This window comes from Dama dama, chromosome 10, assembly GCF_033118175.1.
Source record: "Dama dama isolate Ldn47 chromosome 10, ASM3311817v1, whole genome shotgun sequence".
Classification (NCBI taxonomy): domain Eukaryota; kingdom Metazoa; phylum Chordata; class Mammalia; order Artiodactyla; family Cervidae; genus Dama; species Dama dama.
In genome coordinates this window covers 32,339,452-32,365,178 of record NC_083690.1, presented here as the reverse complement: position 1 = coordinate 32,365,178, position 25,727 = coordinate 32,339,452, and the positions used below count along the sequence as shown (strand labels likewise).

Below are 25,727 nucleotides of genomic sequence, written 5' to 3'. Positions count from 1 at the left end.
TTAATTATATATGTCTACACACAGTTTCAGGGCTTCCCTGGTAGCTCAGACAGTAAAGAATCTGCCTGCAATACAAGAGACCTGGGTTTGATCCCTGGGTCGGGAAGATGCCCTGGAGAAGGGAATGGCAACCCCCTCCAGTATTCTTGCTTGGAGAATTCCATGGACAGAGGAGCCTGGTGGACTATAGTCCATGGGGTTGCAAAGAGTCCAACAAGATTGAGCAACTTTCACTTCACTTCACTCACATACAGTTTTCAGTTCTGGTTTTTGCATTCTGACAAATCCACTCTTCATATCCTTGTACCTGATACATAATTTGTAATGTTAACTATTTTTACTAAAAGAATGGAAGCATGACAAGGTGAAAAGTCACTGGAATAGCAAATTGAGCGATCTGAGCTGTGGTCCAGACAACTGCACAAGCAGAATGTTTTTTAAGTTACTTCCTTTCCTTAAACCTCAGTTTCCTGACCTCTGAAATGAAAATATATAAATGCTTCATTATTCTCAGCCTTTAGTAGCAAGGATTAAATAAGCAAAGAGAAGCAGAAAGCCAGCAATCTGTCTGGAAATTTCAGTCCTATCCAAAATGTCTGCTACACTCTTCAGAATTTTCTGGAAGATCGAGGTGGGGGCTCCACTTCAAGTGAGCGGGAGTTGACTTACAATTTAGTTCAAGGGCCATGAGAAATTCAAGGGTCTAAATTGTTGTTTCCTTGAAATTATTCCATTCTGGTGAACTCAGATGAAGTGAGGCAAAAGCAGACTCTCATGGAAATCCCAGTGAAGCAAAACTGCTGATTCTCATGCACCTCCAACACAGCCCTGATAAATCTGCTGACACCACCTAAGTCAGAGCCTTGCACAAGGTTAACAGGAGCCCATCAACAGGGAAGAAGATGGAAAAGTGTCTCTTGACCTATTCTGGGAGCTAACCCAGGTCATTTTTCTATCCGTCTTTGAAAACAGACCCACTCTGATGTCACACCCTCATGTCACCCTGCCCAAAGTGAAAGCTGAAACTTCAGTGCTTAGAATGTAAGTTTTAGCCTTTTAGAATGTTTCAGATGAACAGTCAAGGATACTTTAAGGCCTCCAGAGAAGGGGTGGAGGTGTCCTCAGGGGAGCAACGAATAATAAAGCAGCATTTCTTGAGAACTAAGTGCCATGCAATGGCTGTACTTTACATATGACACCTTGTTTAAATCTACAGTCAAAGTCATTAGTTTACAGTTGAGGAGACAGAGCCTTCGAAAGAGCTTAAAAATGTACATCTTGGGCTTCTTTGGTGGCTCAGTGGTAAAGAATCCACCTGCCAATGCCGGAGACACTGGTTTGAGCCCTGTCGTGAGAAGATTCAACATGACAAGGAGCAAATAAGCTGGTGCACCATGCTACTGAGCCATGCTCTGGAGCCCAGGAGCCACAACTACTGAAGCCTGCGTGCCCTAGGGCCCATGCTCCACAATGACCATTGCCACCGCAACGAGAAGCTCACACACTGCAACTAGAGAGCAGTCCCCGTGCATCAGTAAAGACCCAGCACAGCCAAAAATGCATGAATAATATTTTTCTTAAAAATGTACATCTTGTCAGAGATTCTTAATTGACTTAATCAAGAGCAGCTGATATCATCCAGAAAGGAAAGAACAGATCAGTTTGGAATCTGATTTTATTGATGAATGCCAGCAGAGTTTTTGTCTATTCTTTCCTCTCTGTTGGGTCAGAACACATTTGACAAACTCCTCTACAGAGGTTAGCAACATTTCAGGGATGTTTGCTAAATAACCTCTCATTATTCAAAGGAAATAAAGAAAGGTGGCCAAGCGTACCTGATGCAGTGTGAACTCCCGTGAGAGACAGGGAACAGGAAACAGGAAGTGGACTTTCAGGAAAGAGGAAATGAAGCCGGGAGAGTATCACAAGCAGGAGTATCATGGTATCAAACTCATTAGTTCATTTCAGTTCAGTTGCTCAGCCGTGTCTGACTCTTGCGAGCCGTACCTGACTCATTAAGTAACAGGTATAAAATGGACACAATTTTGGGAACTCAGCTTTTAGAAAAGTCCTGAGTATTTTGATAACCAAACCACATGTGGGAAAGAATTGAAGGAAAATAAAATAGGGCTGTAATGTTAAGATCCGGGCTTCCCAGGTGGCACAGTGGTAAAGAATCTGTCTTGCCAATGCAAGAGATGTGGGTTTGATCCCTAGGTCTGGAAGATCCCTTGGAGAAGGAAATAACAACCCACTTCAGTATTTCTTGCCTTGAAAATTCCATGGACAGAGGAGCCTGGTGGGTTACAGTCCATGGGGTCACAAAGAGTCGGACATGATTGAGCACATGCACACGATGTTAAGACGAGGACTTTTCCACCTACAGATGGGGTGTTAGAAAAGAAGCCTTCACCTGCTGAGCAGGACTTATAAGAGGGGTGCCGAGCCTCTGTGGTGGGCTACATCATCCTCCCTGATAGCTGCATATTCCTGGTCCATGAGTCAGGAGAGAGGCTCCCAGAAGGTGTGAGAGAAGAGATGGGCTTCACAGTGGGGAGTGGAGACTCTCCTCTCTTCTTTTAAGGTTGGAGTCAACCTGGAAGGGAGGGTCCTGAGCAGCTCAGGAGATGCCCTTGGGCAGTGCTACTGTAGATAAATACACCTCCCTGATTGCCTGGGTTTTCTCAAAGGGATCTTAGCTGTGACAAGTGGACACAGCTTTGAGAAAGTTCAATGAGAGCTTTGTGAGCTGCAGTACTACTCTTTGACCAGCCCCGAAAAAAGAAGGAGGTGGGGAGGAAAATGAGGAGGAAAAGAGGAAAAGTGCACAGTTAGGCTAACTTTGCTAAATCAGCACAATGAGGCTACCCAAAGCTGAAACCAGAAGGTGAACAGAAGAACATGGACAAAATATTAAAATCAGGATTCTGTTGGAAGAGAAGGGTCAGAGGTATAGCCAGGCTTATGAATGAAGCTGGCCCAATGGGAGGTACCAAGTCAGAGCACAGTTTATAAGCCCAACCCTGGTGGCCAAAGCCAAAGGGAAACTGACATCAAATCTTTAAATGGACCTATTTTCCCCCCAGGAAAGCATATATAAGTACACAGGCTTTTGTCTCTAGCACTAATTCAGACAATTGCCTACACACCTATAATCACCCTCACCTACTCTCATGTTTCTGGTCATCTCTTGGTGCATCATGACCCATGGTTATTTTACATCCAGAAGGCTTCTCTGCTGGCTCAGACAATAAAGAATCTGCCTGCAATGCAGGAGACCCAGGTTCAATCTCTGGGTCAGGAAGATTGCCTGGAGAAGGGAATGGCTACCCACTGCAGTATTCTTGCCTGGAGAACTCCATGGACAGAGGGGCCTGGAGGGCTACAGTCCAGGGGGTCACAGAGACACCGGGAATGATTTGTGCCTACTCTGTGATGCCTAGGGCCTCAGCTGGGACAACTCAGATGGCAAGGGTGACGCTGGAGAGCTAGAAAGATGTGGAGACTCTTCAATCACATATCTGGTACCCGGTCTGCAATGACTCTGACTGGCATCAGTGGCAAACGTGGGTTCAGATGTGGCCTCTCATGTCTTGGGCTCCCTCATAGCATGGCAACCTCAGGGTGGTCAGTGGTGGCTCAGAGATCCAAGAACGGGTGTTTCAGCAGACAAGATAAGAACCACACAGCACAACACTGAAATGATACAGTGTTACATCCACTGTGCTCTAAAGATCAAAGCGGCCACCATCCTGCCCAGATTCAAGAGGAGAGAACAGAGACCTCACCTCTCCAAAGGAAAGTATGGGAGAATTTGTGGCTGTTTTTGGTTTGTTTGTTTTTGTCATGCCCTGTGGAACGTGGGATCTTAGTTCCCTGACCAGGAATCCAACCTACGCCTTCTGTGTTGGGAGTGCGGAATTTTAACCACTGGATGGCCAGGAAGTCCCTGCAACTACATTTTAAAAATTTCACTCTCCTCTCCTTGAGTGTCTCTTTCCTGCTCTGACTCTTCGCGCCAAGGTTTCGATCTTCTCTGAATTTTTTCTCCTTGACATATCTGTATATGCATCTCCTGCATTCTTCCTCAGACATAATTTTGGTTATTCTATTTCCAAAAGCTATGGATAAATGGTCCCCAGGTTTGTACAACTTGGGTTGGCCCCAAGCTGATCTTTGCCTAGTTTATTTGTACTAAGTTTTGTGTATATACTATCTTACCGGTTCCTTATTAAAACTCCTTGATGAAGGTATAATTATCTCCTCATTTAAAAAGTGAGGAAACTGAAGCTTGGTGAGATTCATTTATGCAAGGTTCCACAACCACAAAAGTGGTAGAACCTTAGTTTAAACCCACAATCATAATTGCCAGGCTATACATCCTCTTGCCAGCTCTGTTCAATGAATACTTCCAGCACTCCATACTTTGGCATCCAGAATATGATTGTATATTCTACCACCCCTGTCTCATGGTTGGTTGGGGCCATGTAACAGGCACCTGGCAATGAACAGCAAGCAGAAGTAATAAATGTCACTTCTATGGCAAGCATTTCACTGCTGGTGCAAAACCTTCCTATGGAGCTTTCTCATTTCTCAAGCACTGAGACTGGCATTATTTGAGATGGTGGTCACTCATTCAGCCTGAGTCCCCAGCTGACTACAATGAACAGAGTGCCCTGCCATCCCACTGGGGACGTGAAGCAGGAGTGAGAAACCTTTGTGGTTTTAAGCCACCGAGTACTGAGTTATTGGGCTTTTCCCAATGGCTCGGCAGGTGAAGAATCCACCTGTAATACAGGAGACACAAGAGACGCTGGTTCGATCCGTGGGTCAGGAAGATTCCCTGGAGAAGGAAATGGCAGCCCATTCCAATATTCTTGCCTAAAAAAATCCCATGGACAGAGGAACTTGGTGGGCTACAGTCCAAAGGGTTACTAACAGTCGGACATGACTGAGCGACTAAGCACACAGACACACATTGAGTTATTACACAGTATAATCTGGATTAAATTATCTGACTATATCATCTCTTTGATCTTCAGCGTCCCTGACTATAAAATGGGTTAATCATTACTACCCATAGGGACTATGAAAGCTACTAGAAATAGTATGTGTATGTAAAACATCTAATGCAGGACTCCCCTGCTGGTCCAGTGGTTAAGAATCCACCTGCCAATGCAGGGGGACACGCGTTCCATCCCAGGTCTGGGAAGATTCTATATACCGTGGGGCAACTAAGCCCCTGCAGCACAATAAATTTTAAAAAAATGTAAGACAAATGTATATAAAAAAAATCTAGTTCAGTGTTTAAGCCAAAGAAGGGCATCATAATGTAGGGCGTCCTCAGTGTTAGAGCTAAGGAGAACACAGGCCACTGAGGATGGAGACTAGGTGAGCTCAGCGCTACTCACGTGGGCAGCCCAAAGGCTTACCCCACCCGTCAGGACTGACCCCCGCCATTAGCACCCTGCCTGGCACTCGAAGGATGCGGGCAGGGTGGCTCCTAGCTGAGGGACATGACAGAGAAGGTGGAGAATGCGGAGAAGCAGAATTATTATGACCTATCATGAGTGTGGGGCTTCCCAGGTGGTGCTATTGGTAAAGAACCCGCCTGCCGATGCAGGAGACACAGAAGGCTTGGGTTCGATCCCTGGGCTGGGAAATTCCTCTGGAATAGGGCATGGTAGCCCACTCCAGTATTCATTCTTGCCAGGAGAGTCCGACGGACAGAGGAGCCTGGCAGGCTATAATCCATGGAGCCACAAAGAGTCGGACACAACTGACGCAGCTTAGCACACACACTTGGACATATGAGTGTGATGTCTGCCAGAATCAGAAATGGTGATACTGGATTAGACTTAAGTCAATGGACAAAATACAGAGAACAGAGCCAACCGCTTTTCTGCTATTCTCCCCTAATTTTGGTCACAAGGATAACTTTACAGAACTGAGGTTCCCAAAATAGATTTCTTTCATAACCAAGTAACAACCAGGTAGGAAAAAATCATGTTTTAAAAGCTGAGCTTCATTTCCTTCTAGATGAGGAATTTCAAAAAACATCCCTTAGTTGGAACCAAAGAAGTGCCTCTTATTCAAATGGATGCCAGTCTATGATTGTCCAATTATTCACTGCATTCTGCCTTTGATGGCCCAGATGTTCTCAATTTCTTGTAATAAATTCTTTCATCTGAAAAGTCGTTCTACTCAGAAATGCAAAAATCCTCTCTCGTTCGCCAGCTTTTTCTGATGAGCTGGTATAATTGGCCTTCAATTTGCTTATTGTTTTGCAATAGAAAGCCCAAGTTTAATTTCATTTCTGTAAACCTGTAGACAAGAGCCGAACATTCCACCATTTAAGTCATTCTCCTCATTACAATCCACTTTGGTTCTGCTCACCCCCATTTCCAAATCAGGATGAAATTGTGGGGGGAAAAAAAACTTTTTTCCTTCATTTTTATGCTTGAAAAAAATGAAAGAATTTTTCCTACTGCAAAATATTTAACTTTGATTCAATCATAACATCTCTAGTGTCCCTTTCAATTCTTAAAAAAAAAAAAGCAATGTACTTATTAGCACACAATTGATTAACATCTTCAGTCACCAATTTAATCATACCAACCAATATTTATTGAGCTCCTTATGGGATCCCATAAACCATGTAAAGCCTTGTGGGAGACATAGACATGTATAAGTTTCTAACTGCTTGGAGGGGTTGGGCATATTCTTAATAAAACTGTAAAAAACTTACCAATAATAAATAAATTCGCTCACTCAAAAGAATGAAAAAACATTGAGTAAATACTTTACTATGGTTAAATACTAAGAGATCATTTTTTACCCCTGTCTTTACAATTCACATTTTGATGGTATTAATAAAGCCCCCTTCTTTTTTTCATTAATGGTTTCGTATCGGGGTCCCCAACCACCAAGTCTGTTAGGAACTGGGCTACACAGCAGGAAGTGAGTGGCAGGTGAGGGAGCAAGGCTTCATCTGTATTTACAGCTGTCCCCATCACTTGGCTTACCGCCCGAGCTCCACTTTCTGCTCAGTGAACTCAGTAAATGTAATGTGCTTGAGGCATCCTGAAACAATGCCCCCCTAGCCCACCCCATCTGTGCTGTCTCCCATGAAACCTGTCCCTGGTGCCAAAAAGATTGGGGACCACTGGTTTTGAATTCAATTCCATGTCCTACATTAAAGAGATTTCACTTCACAGGGTTGAGGAAACTGAACTGTCTAATATGCCTCTGACATGTGTTCTAGACCATAGCACAGAGAAACAATGTCCCATGGCGATTATAGCACCAGCCCTGGAATCAGACAAGCTGGGTTCAGATCTGAGGTTATGCGCTTGCTGTGTGGCCTAAGTCAGGCAACTTACTCCCTATGCCCCGGTTTTCTGATCTATGATGATTAATCTTATGTGTCAACTCAACTGGGCTACCAGGTGCCTAGATTAAACATTATTCTGGATGTGATGATGACAATGCTTCTGAATTAAATTAACATTTGAACTGGTAGACTGAGTAAGCAGACTGCCCACCCCCGTGTGGGTGGGCCTCATCCCATCAGCTGAAGGCCTGAATACAACAAAAGGCAGAGGAAGAAAGAATGCACTCTTCTCTGTCTGACGGTCTTCAAGCTGAGAACTAGTCTTCTGCCTTCAGACTCAGACAGAAACATACAATTCACTCTCCTGGGTCTCCAACTTGTAGATAATGGGATTTCTCAGCCTCTTCTGAGCCAGTTTCTTATAATACATATGGTTCTATTTCTCTGGAGAACTCCAAGAGATATACTGTCTATAAATTTAAGATATTAAGACCTAAATTGTTAGATGGTGTAATATAGAGAGAATACTTAAAACAGTATCCAGCATAAGTTAATGCCTCTGTAAATATTCCCTGCCATTCATCTCTAAGCTATGGTGTGTAGGGCTTTCTGACCATTTATATCCCAAGATTGCCTCTCCACTGACAATGCCCTCATTTTGGGCTGCACCCTCCAAAGACAGAATTGATGCTTCTTTGAAGCACTTAGATGATGTATTCATTTTCCCCTTTTGTTATCTCACTTGAAATCATATCATCTCCACTCAGCGGAAAATGATTCTGTTGGGTCACACACAGATTCAAACAGAGAAACTAGAAATAATCAGAAATTACTTATACCAGTGAAATGTCAGGTGAGTCTGCATGGGCCATTCTTCCAAGAACATTTTTTGGTAATTCTGTAGATGAAAGGATTGTGAAGGCTTTTTGTGAGCCCTTCTTTTTTCTCCCTCTTCCTCTTCCAGATGAGAAGAGCTCTCAAGAGACCTTTGTCGAAGAATAAATTTCCAAGGCTACCAATTTGGATCTCAAAAGCCCAGATTCAAAGAAACTCTCAGTTCATCACAGGCACTGCTATCTAAAATAAATGTCTGAATAGCTATCAGTTAAGGTACACAGAGAGCAGATGGGAAATGGATAGTTACATTATAGATTGCTCTGTGAATTGAAGAGGTCTTTGTCTGAGGACAATAGTAATATGAGCAAATATTCAGGTATTCAGTTGTGGGGCAGCCAGAGGATCAAGCAAGATATCAAATTAAATCTAATTGACTCAGCGATGCCAGTTCGGTTAGTACAGAAAGCCAGCACCACCTGACATCCTTCTCCAGGTCTCCTGGCTCAACCCTTGGAAATGGGGCTGGATTATACCCGATCTAACACTTCTAGGTGTCTTTCTGGCTAAGTACAGTGAAGTTTTATTCTTTCTAATTGAAAAGGGTTGATTCACAGCCATGAAATGGCTCCCGTGTGCCTTTCGCCATATGAGAATCTGCTTAAGACTCTAAATAGGTTTCAACAGAAAATCTTCTCTATTAGTTATTTGAATATCACTAAATTCAAGCTCTGTTAGCAGGATGACCAGGAAAATAATCACCTCTTGTCCATAACCGTGCCATCAATTTAAACAATCTAACAGTTAGGTTCAGTTTTACCCACAGTTGACACTGGCTACATTTCATTTAATGAGAGGAAAAAAAAAAAAGAAATCTATCTGTACCTATGTATCTTTTTGCTCTAATCTGGTCTTTCCTCATATGTCTTATTTCAGTTGAAGACATATCATCTTTGGCCCCCACCTCTTGCATCCATATCCAATCAGTCACAAACCCCACATAGCTTTCCTATTCACCCCTTCCTCTGCTTTCCTTGGACATCTCTCCTATTTAAGTAAGAACCATCATGGGTGGGTGAAGTGAAAGTTGATCAGTCGTATCTGACTCTTTGCAACCCCACGGACTATACAGACCATGGAATTCTCCAGGCCAGAATACTGGAGAGGGTAGCTTTTCCTTCCTCCAGGGGATCTTCCCAACCCAGGGATCGAACCCAGGTCTCCTGCATTGCAGGCAGTTTCTTTGCCAGCTGAGCAACAAGGGAAGTCCATGGTGGGTAGCTCCAGCCAAAAGGCACTCTGGAGTTCCAAGTAGAGAGGAACGAACGAGTTGAAGGCAGTGGGGTGGCAGTTTGGAAACTGATTTAAGTGAGTAGAATGAAACTTGCCAGAGACGGGTTAGCAGGTGGTGGTTGCTGCTGCTGTTGTTGTCTGGTCACAAAGTCCGACTCTTTGAGGCCCCATGCACTTCAGCTTCCCTGGCTTTCACTGTCTCCTGAAATTTGCTCAAAATAATGTCCATTGAGTCAGTCCATTGTGTCTCATCCTCTGTCACACCCTTCTCCTCCTGCCCACAGTCTTTCCCAGCATCAGGGTCTTTTCCAGCGAGTAGGCACTTCTCATCAGGTGGCCAAAGTATCAGAGTTTCTGCTACAGCATCTGTCCTCCCAATGAATACTCAGGGTTGATTTCCTTTAAGATTGACTGGTTTGATCTCCTTGCTGTCCAAGGGACTCTCAAGAGTCTTCTCCAACACCACAATTCTAAAGCATCAATTCTCTGGCGCTTAGCCTTCTTTATGGTCCAACTCTCACATTCGTACACGACTACTGGAAAAGCCATAGATTTCACTATAGGGACCTTTGTTGGTCAAGTGATGTCTTTGCTTTTTAAGTCACAAAATGTCACAGATGTAAGATAAATAAATCAAAACCAGAGTGTTTATCTGAATGGTCTGATTCAAGGAGACTGGGTCAAAAATGAAGGCATGATCCTGGACAGCAGTTATATCAACATGAAGTGTAAGTCAAAACCATTCCTTTGAGGTCCCTGTTTTGGTTCAATTATGATTAAATCTGCAAAGCAGGATCAATCGGTTTTAAAGCAAACAAATGAAAGAACTAGAGGTCAATTCAGCTCTAACAGCCTCTTCCCCACGAACACACCATTTAAGACAGTTTATATACATCCAAGCCCCTGGTAAAGCTCTCAACCGTTGCTCCCCTAGGGAGAAACAATCAACACATGTACACATGATCCTTCTGCTTTTATTTCTAAATTTACTCAAGCAAGGTGCTAGGCCTTGGTTTGGACAATTACTGATTATGTGTAACTGAAGTTGTATTTAAATTTCTCATCTCACTTTTTATTCTCAGAAATGCATTCTACTACCCCTCTCGAGTGTTGATAACTATAATCAAGCTATCAAACCAATAATAATGACAATAATGATAATAGCAATATAATTGTACCACACTTCACAGTTTATAAAATGTGTCCCAAGATGCTTTCACCTATATCATCTCACACATCAAAGGGCATTTTCCTACATTAACAGAGATTCATCTTGAGAGTGAAAAGGATAAATAAAGTGAAGGCTCATTTGTGAATTAGCACTTTGTGGTCTTTGTGGCAAGTCCCATCTGTGCTCATCCTATAAGCTCTCAGATTTCATTACACTCCTGTGCTCCTAGTCTAAAAGCTGGCATCTCTGTCTTTATTGGCTGGCCTTGGGCTTGCAGAATCTATGTGTGTGTAGTGGGGTGGGAGTGACTGGGAGCCAACATCTTAGAATGTTCACATCCCTGAACCAATGACTAAAGCATGTAGAAGTATAAATAGCCCTACTCCTTTTTCCTTGACTAGGGTGATTGTAAAGTATGTTGTATAGCATCTTCTGAAGCCTTCCTGCAGGCTTCAGCTTACTTAGCTGGGGTTTTGGCCGAGTTCCCCTCCCCCTCATATGACCTCCTCATTGCCATTGCTGTTCAGTTGCTAAGTTGTATCCGATTCTTTATGACCTCATGGACTATAACACTGCCAGGCTCCTCTGTCCTTCTTTATCTCCCAGAATTTGTTCAATTTTATGTCCATTGAGTCGGTGATGCCATCTAACCATCTCATCCTCTGTCTTTCCCTTCTCCCTCCGTCCTCAATCTTTCTCAGCATCAGGGTCTCTTCCAATGAGTCAGCTCTTCGTATCAGGTGCCCATAATGTCGCAGCTTCAGCTTAGCATCAGTCTTTCCAATTAATATTCAGAGTTGATTTCTTTTAGGATTGACTGGTTTGATCTCCTTAACCTATCTATTACCCAACCGTGAATGTTCACCCCTCCTCTCAGAAACTGTTTCTTGACTGAACCTTATTCAGACAGTGTCAAAATAACCATGAGTAGCCTGAATCAATGGATAGCCTGTGACATACAAAAGATAATACTGACACTACACTGAACAACCTAAATATTCATCTGTACATCCCATCCTGCTCTAGTATATAAAAAGTCTCTCTCCTCTCCCTGATAAGCAACTGCTATTGTCATGTATTTGTCAACATAGCTCAAGAATTAAGCCTTGAGTGGACAATATGCTGGATGCTATGAATAAGAGTAAAGTCGTTGACCTTGACCTCCCAGAGTTCACAGTCTGGAGAGCAGAGACAGATACTAAGACAAAGCTTCTACATACAGTGGACCAGTGACCATGCACTTGAGGGTGAGCAGAGGAAGGAGAGACCGCCTCCTTAGCAAGGCTCTCTTTAAGGTATAGGCAGATAACAAGACACAGGAAAGCAGCAGAACCTAGGAAACAGCCACTCTGACTGCACCAAGTCAGAGAAAAAGCCTACTGTTTGTGGGCTGAATTCACCAACGGAAAAACGGGTAAGACATCATCTGACAATCTAAAACACAAGGACAAAACCAGAAGTACCGATCTTTGCAGATCCTCAGCGATCTCAGCATTTGTCACAAAGCTTGTTGGCCCTATCAGAAAAATTGATGTCGTGCAACCCAGTTCTTGTACGACCTGTCTCCGAAGACAGAGTGGAAATAGACAGATCAAGTTACAATCATGTTCTGTTGGAAGAAAACAAACGTTTTCTACAACAATGCATCAGGGAACAAAGCGCAGGGCGCTTCCTCCAATCTCTGCATCTCTGCCGCACAGAATGATAGCTGAGATGTTCACTTACGTGTAAAATCAGCTATCCCCACCCCTTCTTTCCATTTTCAAACATGAGCAAGATAATTTTAGGACAGAAAAAAACCTACAGCATTTCTTTATACAGTTGATAAGAAACAGATGCAAACTTGTTTCTCTAAGAAGCTGTACAGAACAAATATATTAAAAGTTTCCAAAAGGATTATGATACATTTGATGTTAGACTCAACGCTGATTACTGATAGGTTTGTCCAAGATCAGTCAACCACAGAGAATGAGGGCAGAAATTTAAAGAGCAGGCTGCTATTTACTTAGAGAGCTATCTTCTTGCTTTCCTGACAGCCATATTCTGCAAGCCTCCTTTTATGTAGCATGATTCCTTTTAGTCCTCATAGCAGTTGCTATTACAGATAGGCAATCCTCAGAGAAGGAGCAGCTGCAAGATCATTCCAGGCAGCCAGGAATTAGTGAGTCCCCAAGAATTTCCTTGAGTGTGATAGAATGATGCCCAGGTGTCCAGACATGACCCAGGACAGGCAGAGAAACAGGTCCCCGAGGGTTATGCACACAACTGTGCATCGCTCACCCCCAAATCGGCCCTACGCCTGCACTGCTGGTCTCCAATTCCTCACCTCCAGTGCTCTGCATATACGTGCTCCAATCAGGCTTTCCTCTCTCACTGCTCTTGTCAAAAGCATTGACAACCTTCATCTTGAAATCTAACGGTTCACCCTTGTTCTCCTTAGTACTTCATGAAAAGTGAAACTGTAGTCGCTCAGCTGTGTCCAACTCTTTACGACCCCATGAACTGCAGCCCGCCAGGCTCCCCTGTCCATGGGATTCTCCAGAAAAGAATACTGGAGTGGGTAGCCATTCCCTTCTCCAGGGGATCTTCCCAACCCAGGGATCAAACCCGGGTCTCCTGCATTGCAGGCAGATTGTTTACTGTCTGAGCTGCCAGGTACTTCATGAGTCAGCAGCATTTGTGAGTTATTCACCTCCTCTTCATCAATTCACCTTCTTCACTTGACTTCCAACACTCCAGACCCTCAAGGTTTCCTCCCACATTGGCTTTCAATTTCCCACTGGATTCCTCTTCTTCCCAAACTCTTAAGATTAGACTGTCCCAGATCTTAATCCTCAGTCTCTTCTCTCTACACTTTTTCCCAACCTTGGAGCTTCAAACACCATTTACATACCAACAACTCCAAAGTTCATACTTGTAGCCTGGGTATTTAGAACCTAAACTTCACTAGCATGTTTATGGTTCCAAATATCTGAGCACTCATGTGCACATAAAAAAAGCTGAGCATCAAAGAACTTATGCTTTCAAATTGTGGTTCTGAAGAAGAAGCTTGAGAGTCCCTTGGACTGCTAGGAGGTCCAACCAGTCCATCCTAAAGGAAATCAGTCCTGAATAGTCATTGGAAGGACTGATGCTGAAGCTGAAGCTCCAATACTTTGGCCACCTGATGCGAAGAGCCAACTCATTGGAAAAGACCCTGATGCTGGGAAAGATAGAGGGCAGGAGGAGAAGGGGGTGGCAGAGGATGAGATGGTTGGATGGCATCACCAACTCGATGGACACGAGTTTGAGCCAACTCCAGGAGATAGTTAAGGACAGGAAAGCCTGGCGTGTTGCAGGCCATGGGGTCACATGCAACTCAGTGACTGAACAACAACAGATACACAAGCAAAGGAACAGCAGTTAGAGCTGAAGAAGCTGAGGGATAAGCAGGTATTCCTGGCAGAGCAGCTCCAGGGATCCTGAGTCTCTGCCTTCACACATTATTAGATGCTTTTGTGGCTAATACGCCCTTTTAGTGGCATCCAGGCTAGCTTCAGGATGAGCACTCTAACAATGCATGTGTTTTCTTCTAATTAGAGCATCATCATTATTTTGAAACACTTGATATGAAAACATTCTGTTGGATTTGAAACCCATTTGCATTATCACAAGAAATTTCAACATCACATTTGCCAGCATGAAAAAAAAAGAAGTGGTTAGCTCCTTTACATTCATTTTTAACTATGGCAAGTTTTGAATAGCTGTAAAAATGGTTTTAAATTTTTTATCACCTACCAGTATGAATACATTTTCTTGCCAATAGTGACTATCAAAAATTTGAGGAGATCATCATTAAAAGGTCATTATCAGGAATTGAGTACAGCCTTGTCAAGCAGAAACCTGATGTGCAAAATTATGTTAATGGGAAATAATGACTAAGTAAGATCCAATCAGACCTGCCCACTCCCAGATAACAACTATAAAGTGTGGATATCATAAGAAACAAACAGCCACCTGAAGATGCTGAAGAGTATACAGCAGCAAGTGTATTCCACTGGGGAGTCCATGCCCACAGGAGAGTTGTATGAGGTTATTTGTTATTTTCAAAGCTTTTAGCCTGGGGTCAAACATGGTTGGCATGAAACATGGGGCACTAAGAGTATCAGTGGAAAAACCACAGCTTTCTGTCTAGGGGAACCACTGAATCTGGGTCAACAGTAGTCACTAGAGAGAGAGACAAAATACCAGAGATAAATCCCACAGTTCTGCCCTCGCATAGCTCTGACTAACTCATAAACCACACAGAGAAAAGAATCAAAACCACCCAGTTAAAGACTACGGATCTGAACTGAGATCAGACCATGCAATTAAAACACAGAGATTGCAGATCAACTTCTACCAATGTAATCTCCCAACAAAACAAGACCAACAGACACTTACTTGGGAAATATAAAAGAATCCAAAATCTCCAAACTGACTGTTCAGAATTTCTAGGATATTAAAAAAAAAAAATTTGAAAAAAAAAATCTTTGAAATACAAAGAAATAGGAACACATGAGAAAAAAAAATATGACCCATGGTCAACCCTAGAATTAGCAAAAGGAATTTTAAAACAGCTATTTTAACTATCCTCAATGAAGTAAAATAAAATATGCTGGTGATGGTCAAAAAGAAAGTTGCCATAGGCAAGTAAAAATAATGAAAAAGAAACAATGAAAAGTCTGTAAATGAAAAGTACAATATCTGAAATTTTTTAAGTCCCTGGATAGGCTGAACAGCATGCCAATGACATAGGAAAGAGTATGTGAACTTGAGGAAAGTTTAATCAAAACTATCCAATGTTCAAAAACAAAGAGAAAAGAAACTGGAAAAATGAGCGGCGCTTCAGGAACTTATTAAGTAATGTAAACTAGTCTAACATATGTGTAACTGGAGTCTCAAAAGGAAAGCAGACAACATAAGAGGTAGAAAAAATTTTTGAAGAAATGGTCAATATTCCAAATTTGATGAAAGAAATATAACTTCCTATAAAGAGCTGTGGATTAAATCACAACTCTAATTTACTAAAAAAAAAAGTCCCTTCCAGCAAAATGATGTACATTAAAGGAAGCACACTGCTCTCTAGATCCCTACACCCTATTTTTTTTTCTCAGAGGCACAACATAAAATTGCCATTTCAATGACAGTGTCAGTAATTATTGAATGCAAGAAGAACACATTTCCTTCACTGGGAAGCCAGCAGTGAACAGTCCCTGGGCCCCGCAGACAACACAAGCCTCATGGGTGCAGTAACATAGCGGGCAGACTGTGCTGTGGATACAGGACCCACACCACTCACCAGCGGCAGACAAGCAGAATACAGTGGAATTTAAGGTCTGTCACTTACACGGTGTGTTTGTAAATATAGCCTTGATGGGGAACAAGGAGGTAAACTCAGAAAGAAGACAAGGTGTGGGTGCTGTAGAAAGGAAAAAAAAAGAAGGGAGCACTTGTGGAGAAGTCATTTGCTTTTCATCTCAGAGCAACCAGAAATTCTCCTTGGCAGATGGATATATCTCAGATGAATAAAAATGAGAAAATAAATTCCTTAATATATTACTTAAATGCACTGTGCTTAGTAGATAAAATTTTTCAAGGGGTGATTTACAGAGCAGAAGTAACAAGAGTATTCCTTTTTTTTTTTTTTATGGAACTTTTTATTTTGTATTTGAGTATAGCCAACTAACAATGTTGTGACAGTTTCAGGTGGACAGCAGAGGGACTCAGCCATGCATACACACGTATCCATTCTCCCCCAACTCCCCGCCTGCCCAGGCTGCCACGTAACCCTGAGCAGAGTTCACTGTGCTCTTCAGTAGGACCTTCTTGGTTATCCATTGTGAATACACCAGCGTGTACCTGTCCATCCCAAATCCCCTAACTCTCCCTTCCCCTCATCCTTCCCCCTGACAACCACAAGTTCATTTTCTAAGTCCGTGAGTCTGTTTCTGTGCAAAACAGTATTCTTGATGGCATGCAAGGTAGGGGACCACTGGTATAGATTCTCTACACTAACTTTTAATCAACCAGTCCATCTTAAAGGAGATCAGTCCTGGGTGTTCATTGGAAGGACTGATGTTGAAGCTGAAACTCCAATACTTTGGCCACCTGATGTGAAGAGCTGATTCATTGGAAAAGACCCTGATGCTGGGAAAGATTGAGGGCAGGAGGAGAAGGGGACAGCAGAGGATGAGATGGTTGAATGGCATCACTGACTCAATGGACATGGGTTTGAGTGGACTCTGGGAGTTGGTGATGGACAGGGAGGCCTGGCGTGCTGCAGTTCATGGGGTCACAAAGAGTTGGACACGACTGAGCAACTGAATTGAACTGAATGCTGGCACAATACATCCAAAAACTCATGTTTCAGAAAGGTTTCTGGTAGTCTTGTCTTGCTTCCCTAGGGTCCCATTCTTCCTGTTCATCCCTAACTCACTTCCAAGTGCCCCATATGCCCAGGTCATCTCCAGTGGTCAAGGGAACCCCTTGCAGTAAGCCCCACCTGACTGCTTCCCATTCTATACACATTTTTCTCTTCAATGCTTATCACTGCAGTATGCCAGATCCTTAGAGTCCTGTGTTATTCTCATAAGCACAATGAAGATATCAGGTGAATGCAATTCAGTTCAACCAATCTCTCAGATCAGATGTCTTTACTAAACAGTTCTGATTCAAAATAAGTCATGAACTATAGGAAACTTGAAAATATGGGAAATCTTTCCTGAGGGAGAATCTTGGTAAATGCTAGAAATAAAAATTATTATTAAAACTTGGTAGTGACTGTGTTGCAGAATAACGAGGGGTGCTTTTTGACAAAATGTCTCCCACAGCACCATGAAAGAAGAGGCCCATTTAGCTGAGGATGAAACCGAGACTCCTAAAGATTGAGCAACTGGGGCAAGATTAGACAGAATTAATAAGGAGGATGGGGATTTGCTTTCAAATTACTCATTTTAAAGCAAGTGGTTTTCCACTACATTTCCTCTCTCACAAAAGGTGAATTTTAGCAGCAGGAAACTCAAATACCAGAATGAATGGGTTGTTTGCTAACGTAAAGACATGGGCATGGATTCAAATCTTTCTTGACAAATATTTTCTCCAAAATGTGTTTGTTTACATTTGGATCCAGAAGCATGACTGTCACCATTTTATTTATTTTTATTTTGAGATTCAATGCTAATTTGAGACTTATTTTAAATTCTGTCATTTTAAAAAGTTAATTTCTATTGGAATATAGTTGCTTTACAACACTGTATTAGTTTTACTGCACAGCAAAGTGGATCAGCTGTCCATACACACACACCCCCTCTTTCTTTGGATTTCCTTCCCATCCAGGTCCCCAGAGAGCACTGAAAAGAGTCCCCTGTACTTTACAGTAGAGTCTTATTATTGTTGTTTAGAGGCTAAGTCATGTTTGACTCTTTTGAGACCCCATGGACTGTAGCCTGCCAGGCTCCTCTATCCATGGGACTTCCCAGGCAAGAATACTGGAGTGGGTTGCCATTTCCTTCTCCAGGGGATCTTCCTGACTTAGGAATTGAACCCATGTCTCCTGCATTGCAGGAGGATTCCTTACCACTGAGCCACCAGGGAATCCCCAGGTTCTCGTTAGTTCTCTGTTTTACACGTATTACCAATAGTGTATATGTGTCAACCCCAATCTCCCAACTCATCACACACACCTCCTTCCCCCCTTGGTGTCCATATGTTTGTCCTCTACATCTGTGTCTCCATTTGTTTTTTCCAAATAAGATCATTTAAGCCATTTTTCTAGATTACATATATACGTGTTAATATATATTTGTTTTAGCACTTAACTTGTCCTAATTAATAAGAGCAACAACAATGCCTTACATGTGAATATGTTCTCCATACTTGCAAAGTATACTTGACATCACTAAGAACCTAATATTCTTTTAAGTCAGGAAGGGAAAACATTATCATGCCCATGTTGCTGATAAAACAACCAGTGCCCCAGGCACACAATGAACTCAAGAGACAGAATTTAAAACAGGTTTTCCATCTGGCAGTGTAGTACTTTCAAAGCCAAAGTACGTGCTCCTTGAGGAAAGGAAATGTTTAATGAAAGCATAATATTAAATAGAATAATAGAATGACTCTGTTAGAACCAAAATAGGACACGGAAGTGGCATCATTTATTCCAACTCAGCTTTCACATAATTCTCCTGCATCGTCAAAATAATAGCTCACTCACATATTAAACAAACAAAAAGATTATCAAAGTTGGATAAAACTAATATATGTGTAACCTAAAAGAGGAGGGTTTTGTTTCCTTAAAAATGAGTAAGATAAGAAACTGGATTTTATTCATTTACTTATTTTTAAAATGTCAGTGACTGATACTAGATCAGAGGTCATACACTGTGTGGAGAATAGATTTCACTGAAATAGTCCAGTAAAGACCAAAAACATAACAACAAAAACCCACAAATAAACATACAAAGAACAAAACTAACAAGCCCTGGAGAGAGGAAGAGGCTGTCAATATTTAAAGTTGCTACAATGTATTATCTAAAATGTCCAGCTTTCCACAACAAAAAAAGATGAGACATGAAAAGAAAGAGGCAAGTGTGACCTGTATACAGGAAAAAAAGCAGGTAACAGAACCTACCTTTGAGAGGACCCAGATGTTGGATTAGCAAAGATTCAAAGCAACTGTCATAAACATGTTCAAAGAACTAAAGAAAGCTATGCCTAAAGAAGTAAAAGAAGACATGATGACAGTATCTCATCAAATAAAGGACATCAATAAACAGAAAAATATTTAAAGAAATAAAGAACAAAAACTTTCAAAATCTGAAGAAAAACATTAAACTGCATATTCAAAAAACTTAATGAATTCCAAATAGAATAATTGCAAAGTGAGCTGCACCCAGAAATGGCATATTAAAAAGGCAAAAAGACAAAAACAAACAGAAAATTTTGAAAGTAGCAAGAGAAAAATGATTCATCATACACAAAGGAACCCCCCCAAAAATTCACAGCTGGCTTCTCATGAAACTGAAGCAGGTCAGAAGGCATTTGGATACCGTTTTCAAAGTACAGAAAAGAAAAAAAAAAAACTGTCAATAAGAATCTTATATCAACTAAGCTACCTTTCTAATAGGAAGACTTAAATCATTACCAAGTAAACAAAAACCAGAGACTCCACTGCTGATAGACCCGCCTTATAAGAAATATAAAAGAAGTTCTTCAGACTGAATGCAAGGGACCCTAGACAGTAATTTCACATGCACACATACATACCCCAAAGAGCAATGGTTAAAATAAAAATCATGAGGGTAATAATTATAAAAATTGCATACTTCTCTCTTCTCTTACCTGATTTTAAAAGCAATTATAGTATTAAAAAATGCTTGCAATTGTGGTGCTGGACCTATAACATATTAAAATATAATATATTTGGCAACAGAATCACAGAAGTGGTGGGTGGGAACAAATACGTGTTAGAATAAGAAAATCTACAAAACATATGAAGAGAACCAAAGCTATAAATATGAAGATTAACCTCACAAACTATATATGTGTGTATGACTGTGTATATATGTGTGTGTGTATGTATACACACACACATATATACACACTTGTGGGCTTTCCAGGTGGCACTAGTGATGAAGAACCTGCCTGCCAATGCAAGAGATATAAGAGATGCAGGTGTGATCCCTGGATTGGGGAGATCCCTTGGAAGAAGGAAATGGCAACCCACTCCAGGATTCTTGCCTGCAGAGTCCCGTGGACAGAGAAGCCTGGCGGGCTACCGTCCGTAGGGTTCGCAAAGCGTCGGACACGCCTGAAGCGACTTAGCATAGCAGATGATTCACAGTGGGTTTTAGACTCTGGTGGGCAGCAAAGCGATTCAGTTATACACACACACTCTCTGTACTCTTTTCCATATTCTTTTCCATTATGGTTTATCATCGGATACTGAATATAGCTCCCTGTGCCATATAGTAGGACCTTGCTGCTTAACCATTCTATAGATAACAGTGAGCATCTGCTAATCCCAAAGTCCCGATCCATCTCCGTCTACCCCCACCCCCACCACGGCAACCACAAGTCTGCTCTCTACGTCTCTGCGTCTGCTTCTGTTTCATAGGTAAGTTTATTTGTGTCATATTTTAGAGTCCACGTGTAAGTGACATCATACGGTAAGATTATATAAAGTAAGAGTCGGGCATGACTGAGCGAGTAACCCTTACCCTTACCCTTAATAAGTGTAACAATGAATTCTTGGGCTTGTAACACATGTATTATAACACTTATAGATGTAAATATATATAAACAACTATAATGCAGAAGTGGGAACAGTGCAATATAAAAGTAACATTTCTATATAGCATTGGGGTCCTTAGTATAAATCTGAAGTAGCATCTGACCAGGTAAAATGTACACTGTTACAGCAACCACTAAACAAATATGTTGTTTAAGAAATAAGTGAATGAATTAAATGTTACATTAAAATATTCACATAAGAGAAATGAAAGAACTAAAGAAGGAAGAAAGGAATGAACGGGAGATATGAGACATATAGAAAACAAAAATTATAATGGCATACATAGCAAACCGCATCCATGATAACATTAAATTGACTGGAATAAATAATCCAATGTAAAGGGAGAGACTGTCAGGTCGAATAAACAAATAAGATCCAATAACATGCTACCGATATGTGACTAGGGCTACCCTGGTGATAAAGAACTCTCCTGCCGATGCAAGAAACATATAAGAGATGCGGGTTCGATCCCTGTGTCGTGAAGATCCCCTGGAGGAGGGCATGGCAACCCACTCCAGTATTCTTGCCTGGAGAATCCCATGGACAGAGGAGCCTGGCGGGCTACAGTTACACAAGTCGGACATGACTGAACTGACTTAGCATGCACACAGGCATATGTAACTAATTTTAGATTCAAAGATACTAAAACAGATAAAGGGAAAAGATATATCATTTAAACAATAATCATAAAAATCTGGAGTAGCTATTCTAACCTTAAACAGAATCACTCATCAGGAAGATGTAACAATTATAAACACACATGTGCCTAACAACTGAGCCCCAAAATACATGAAGCAAAAACTGACAGAATTGAAGGGAAAGACAGACAATTCAACAGTGATAATTAGAGACATCAAAATTACCAATTATATATTGGCTAGAACAACTAGGCAGAAGATCAACCAGGAAACAGAAAGATTATGCAACACTATAAGTCAACTAGATCTAACTTACTTTTATAGAACATTCTACCCACCAACTGCAGATACACTTTTTTTTGCACATGTAACATGTGCAAAATAGACCATATGCTTGGCCATGAATCAAACCCCAAATAATTTATAAGGGTTAAATTGTATAAAGTATATTCTCTAATCACAATTGAATTAGAAATTAATAACCCAAAGAAATTTGAGAACTTTATAAATACATGGATATTAAAAACCACTCTCCTAAATAACCAATGGGTCAAAGAAGAAAACAATGGAAACTATAGAATATGCTGAGATGAATGAAAATAAAGACATAACATATAAAAATTTACTTGATGATGCCAAGTCACTGCTTAGTTAGTGGTAAATGTGTCACTATAAATGTGGATATTACAAAAAGAATAAAAATATCAGATCAATAACCTGATATAACTTATGACACTAGACAAGAGTAAACAAAACACAAAACAAGCAGAAGGAAGGAAATGATGATTTAGCTTTCCCACAGGTGACTATGTAAACCATTCTAGTAATTTATCTGAGAGAAAATGGAGCTAACTGGAGAGTTCAACACTGGGCAGAAGAGTTCCATTCAGTTTCAGTCAGTCGTGTCCGACTATTTGTGATGCCATGGACTGGAGCACAACAGCCCTCCCTGTCCATCACCAGCTCCCAGAGTTTACTCAAACTCATGTCTATTGAGTTGGTGATGCCATCCAACCATCTCATCCTCTGTCGTCCCCTTCTCCTGCCCTCAATCTTTCCCAGCATCAGGGTCTTTTGAAATGAGTCAGTTCTTCGCATCAGGTGGCGAAAGTATTGGAGTTTCAGCTTCAGCATCAGTCCTTCCAATGAATATTCAGGACTGATTTCCTTTAGGATGGACTGGTTGGATCTCCTTGCAGTCCAAGGGACTCTCAAGAGTCTTCTCCAACACGACAGTTCAAAAGCATCAATTCTTCTGTGCTCAGCCTTCTTTATAGTCCAACTCTCACATCCATACATGACTACTAGAAAAACCATAGCTCTGACTAGACAGACCTTTGTTGGCAAAGTAATGTCTCTGCTTTTTAATATGCCGTCTAGGTTGGACATAACTTCTCTTCCAAGGAGTAAGCATCTTTTAATTTCATGGCTGCAGTCACCATCTACAGTGATTTTGGAGCCCCCCAAAATAAAGTCTGTCACTGTTGCCAGTTTCCCCACCTATTTGCCACAAAGTGATGGGACTAGATGCTATGATCTTAGTTTGCTGAATGTTGAGTTTTAAGCCAACTTGAAACAGATCACCAGTCCAGGTTGGATGCATGAGACAAGTGCTCAGGGCTGGTGCACTGGGATGACCCAAACGGATGGGATGGGGAGGGGGGCTCAGGATGGGGAACACATGTAAATCCATGGCTGATTCATGTCAATGTATGGCAAAAACCACTACAATATCCCGTGTCACTTTCATCAAGAGGCTCTTTAGTTCTTTGCTTTCTGCCATAAGGGTGATATCATCTGCATATCTGAGGTTATTGATCTTTCTCCTGGCAATCTTGATTCCAGCTTGTGCTTCATCCAGCTCAGCGTTTCTCATGATGTATTCTGCATATAAGTTAAACAAGCAGGGTGACAATATACAGTCTGGACATACTCCTTTCCCAATTTGAAACCAGTCTGTTGTTCCATGTCCAGTTCTGACTGTTGCTTCCCGACCTGCATACAGATTTCTCAGGAGGCAGGTCAGGTGGTCTGGTATTCCCATCTCTTTAAGAATTTTCCACAGTTTGTTCTGATCCACACAGTCAAAGGTTTTGGCACAGTCAATGAAGCAGAAGTAGATGTTTTTCTGGAACTCTCTTGCTTTTTCGATGATACGACAGATGTTGGCAATTTGATCTATGGTTCCTCTTTTCTAAATCCAGCTTGAACAACTGGAATTCCATAGTTCACGTACTGTAAGAGCCTGGCTTGGAGAATTTTGAGCATTAATTTACTAACACGTGAGACGAGTGCCAATTGTGCATTAGTCTGAACATTCTTTGGCTTTACCCTTCTTTGGGATTGGAATGAAAACTGACCTTTTCCAGTCCTGTGGCCACTGCTGAGTTTTCCAAATATGCTGGCATATTGAGTGCAGCAGTTTCACAGCATCATCTTCTAGGATTTGAAATAGCTCAACTGGAATTTCATCACCTCCACTAGCTTTGGTCATAGTGATGCTTCCTAAGATCCACTTGACTTTGCATTCCAGGATATCTGGCTCTAGGTGACTGATCATACCATTGTGATTACCTGGGCCCTGAAGATCTTTTTTGTATAGTTCTTCTGTGTATTCTTGCCACCTCTTCTTAATATCTTCTGTTTCTGTTAGGTCCATACCATTTCTGTCCTCTATTGTGCCCATCTTCGCATGAAATGTTCCCTTGGTATCTCTAATTTTCTTGAAGAGCTCTCTAATCATTCCCATTCTATTGTTTTCCTCTATTTCTTTGCACTGATCACTGAGGAAGGCTTTTTTATCTCTCCTTGCTATTCTTTGGAACTCTGCATTCAAATGGGTATATCTTTCCTTTTCTCCTTTGCTTTTCACTTCTCTTCTTTTCACAGTTATTTGGAAGGCCTCCTCTGACAGCCATTTTGCCTTTTTGCATTTCTTTTTCTTGAGGATGGTCTTGATCCCTGTCTCCTGTACAATGTCATGAACCACCATCCATAGTTCTTCAGGCACTCTGTCTATCAGATATAATCCCTTGAATCTATTTCTCACTTCCACTGTATAATTGTAAGAGATTTAATTTAGGTCATACCTGAATGGTCTAGTGGTTTTCCCTACTTTCTTCAATTTAAGTCTGAATTTGGCAATAAGGACTTCATGATTTGAGCCACAGTCAGCTTCCGGTCTTGTTTTTGCTGGCTGATAAGAGTTTCTCCATCTTTGGCTGCAAAGAATATAATCAATCTGATTTCGGTATTGACCATCTGGTGATGTCCACGTGTAGAGTCTTCTCTTGTGTTGGTGGAAGAGGGTGTTTGGTATGACCAGTGTTTTCTTTTGGCAAAACTCTATTAGCCTTTGCCCTGCTTCATTCTGTCCTCCAAGGCCACGTTTGCCTGTTACTCCAAGTGTTTCTTGACTTCCTACTTTTGCATTCCAGTCCCCTATAATGAAAAGGACATCTTTCGGGGGTGTTGGTTCTAGGTCTTATAGGTCTTCATAGAACCATAGAATAGGACTTTATATGAGTAAAGTGAGGAAAGTGAAATTCGCTCAGACATGTCCAACTCTTTGTTACCCCATGGACTACAGTCCAGGCTCCTCTGTCCACGGGTATTCTCCAGGCAAGGATACTAGACTGCTATGCCCTACTCCAGGGAATCTTCCTGACCCAGGGATTGAATCCAAGTCTCCCACATTGCAGGTGGACTCTTTACCGACTGAGCCACCCGGGGAGCCCGACAGGAGTAAAAGTTTCTAGTTAATGGTGACAAAGACAAAACTGAAGTTCCTCAATATGTCTCCTGTGCCTGGAAGATAATCTGGCATATAATTTACACTCAAGAACAAATGCATTAAACTCCACTTCAGTGTTGTGGTTTAGTAAACTTGTTTTGCTTTATGGAGGAAAGTGTTAGATTTGATTTTTTAAAACATATTCCTCTATGATTAAGCATCATTTCTGAATGTTGTTTTTACTTGTATTTTGCTCTTGATATGGCCAGATATTCGGCTTGTTTTTCATAGTTCCTAATGTTTTCAGAAAAATGAAAATAAATTAGTTCCTTACAAAAAAAAAAAAAAAAAAAGAACAACTGCATTAATCAATTAATCTTTTAGGTAGGAAAAAAAATGCAGGAGTAGTT

At 41.4% G+C, this 25,727-nt stretch overlaps 1 long non-coding RNA gene across 2 annotated transcripts in view; it reads right to left on the bottom strand.

Annotated features, from left to right (window-relative positions):
* The window catches only part of LOC133063694 (uncharacterized), a 541,214-nt gene that overhangs the window by 287,151 nt on the left and 228,336 nt on the right, over positions 1 to 25,727 (bottom strand). The gene's annotated exons all lie outside the window — the stretch shown is intronic.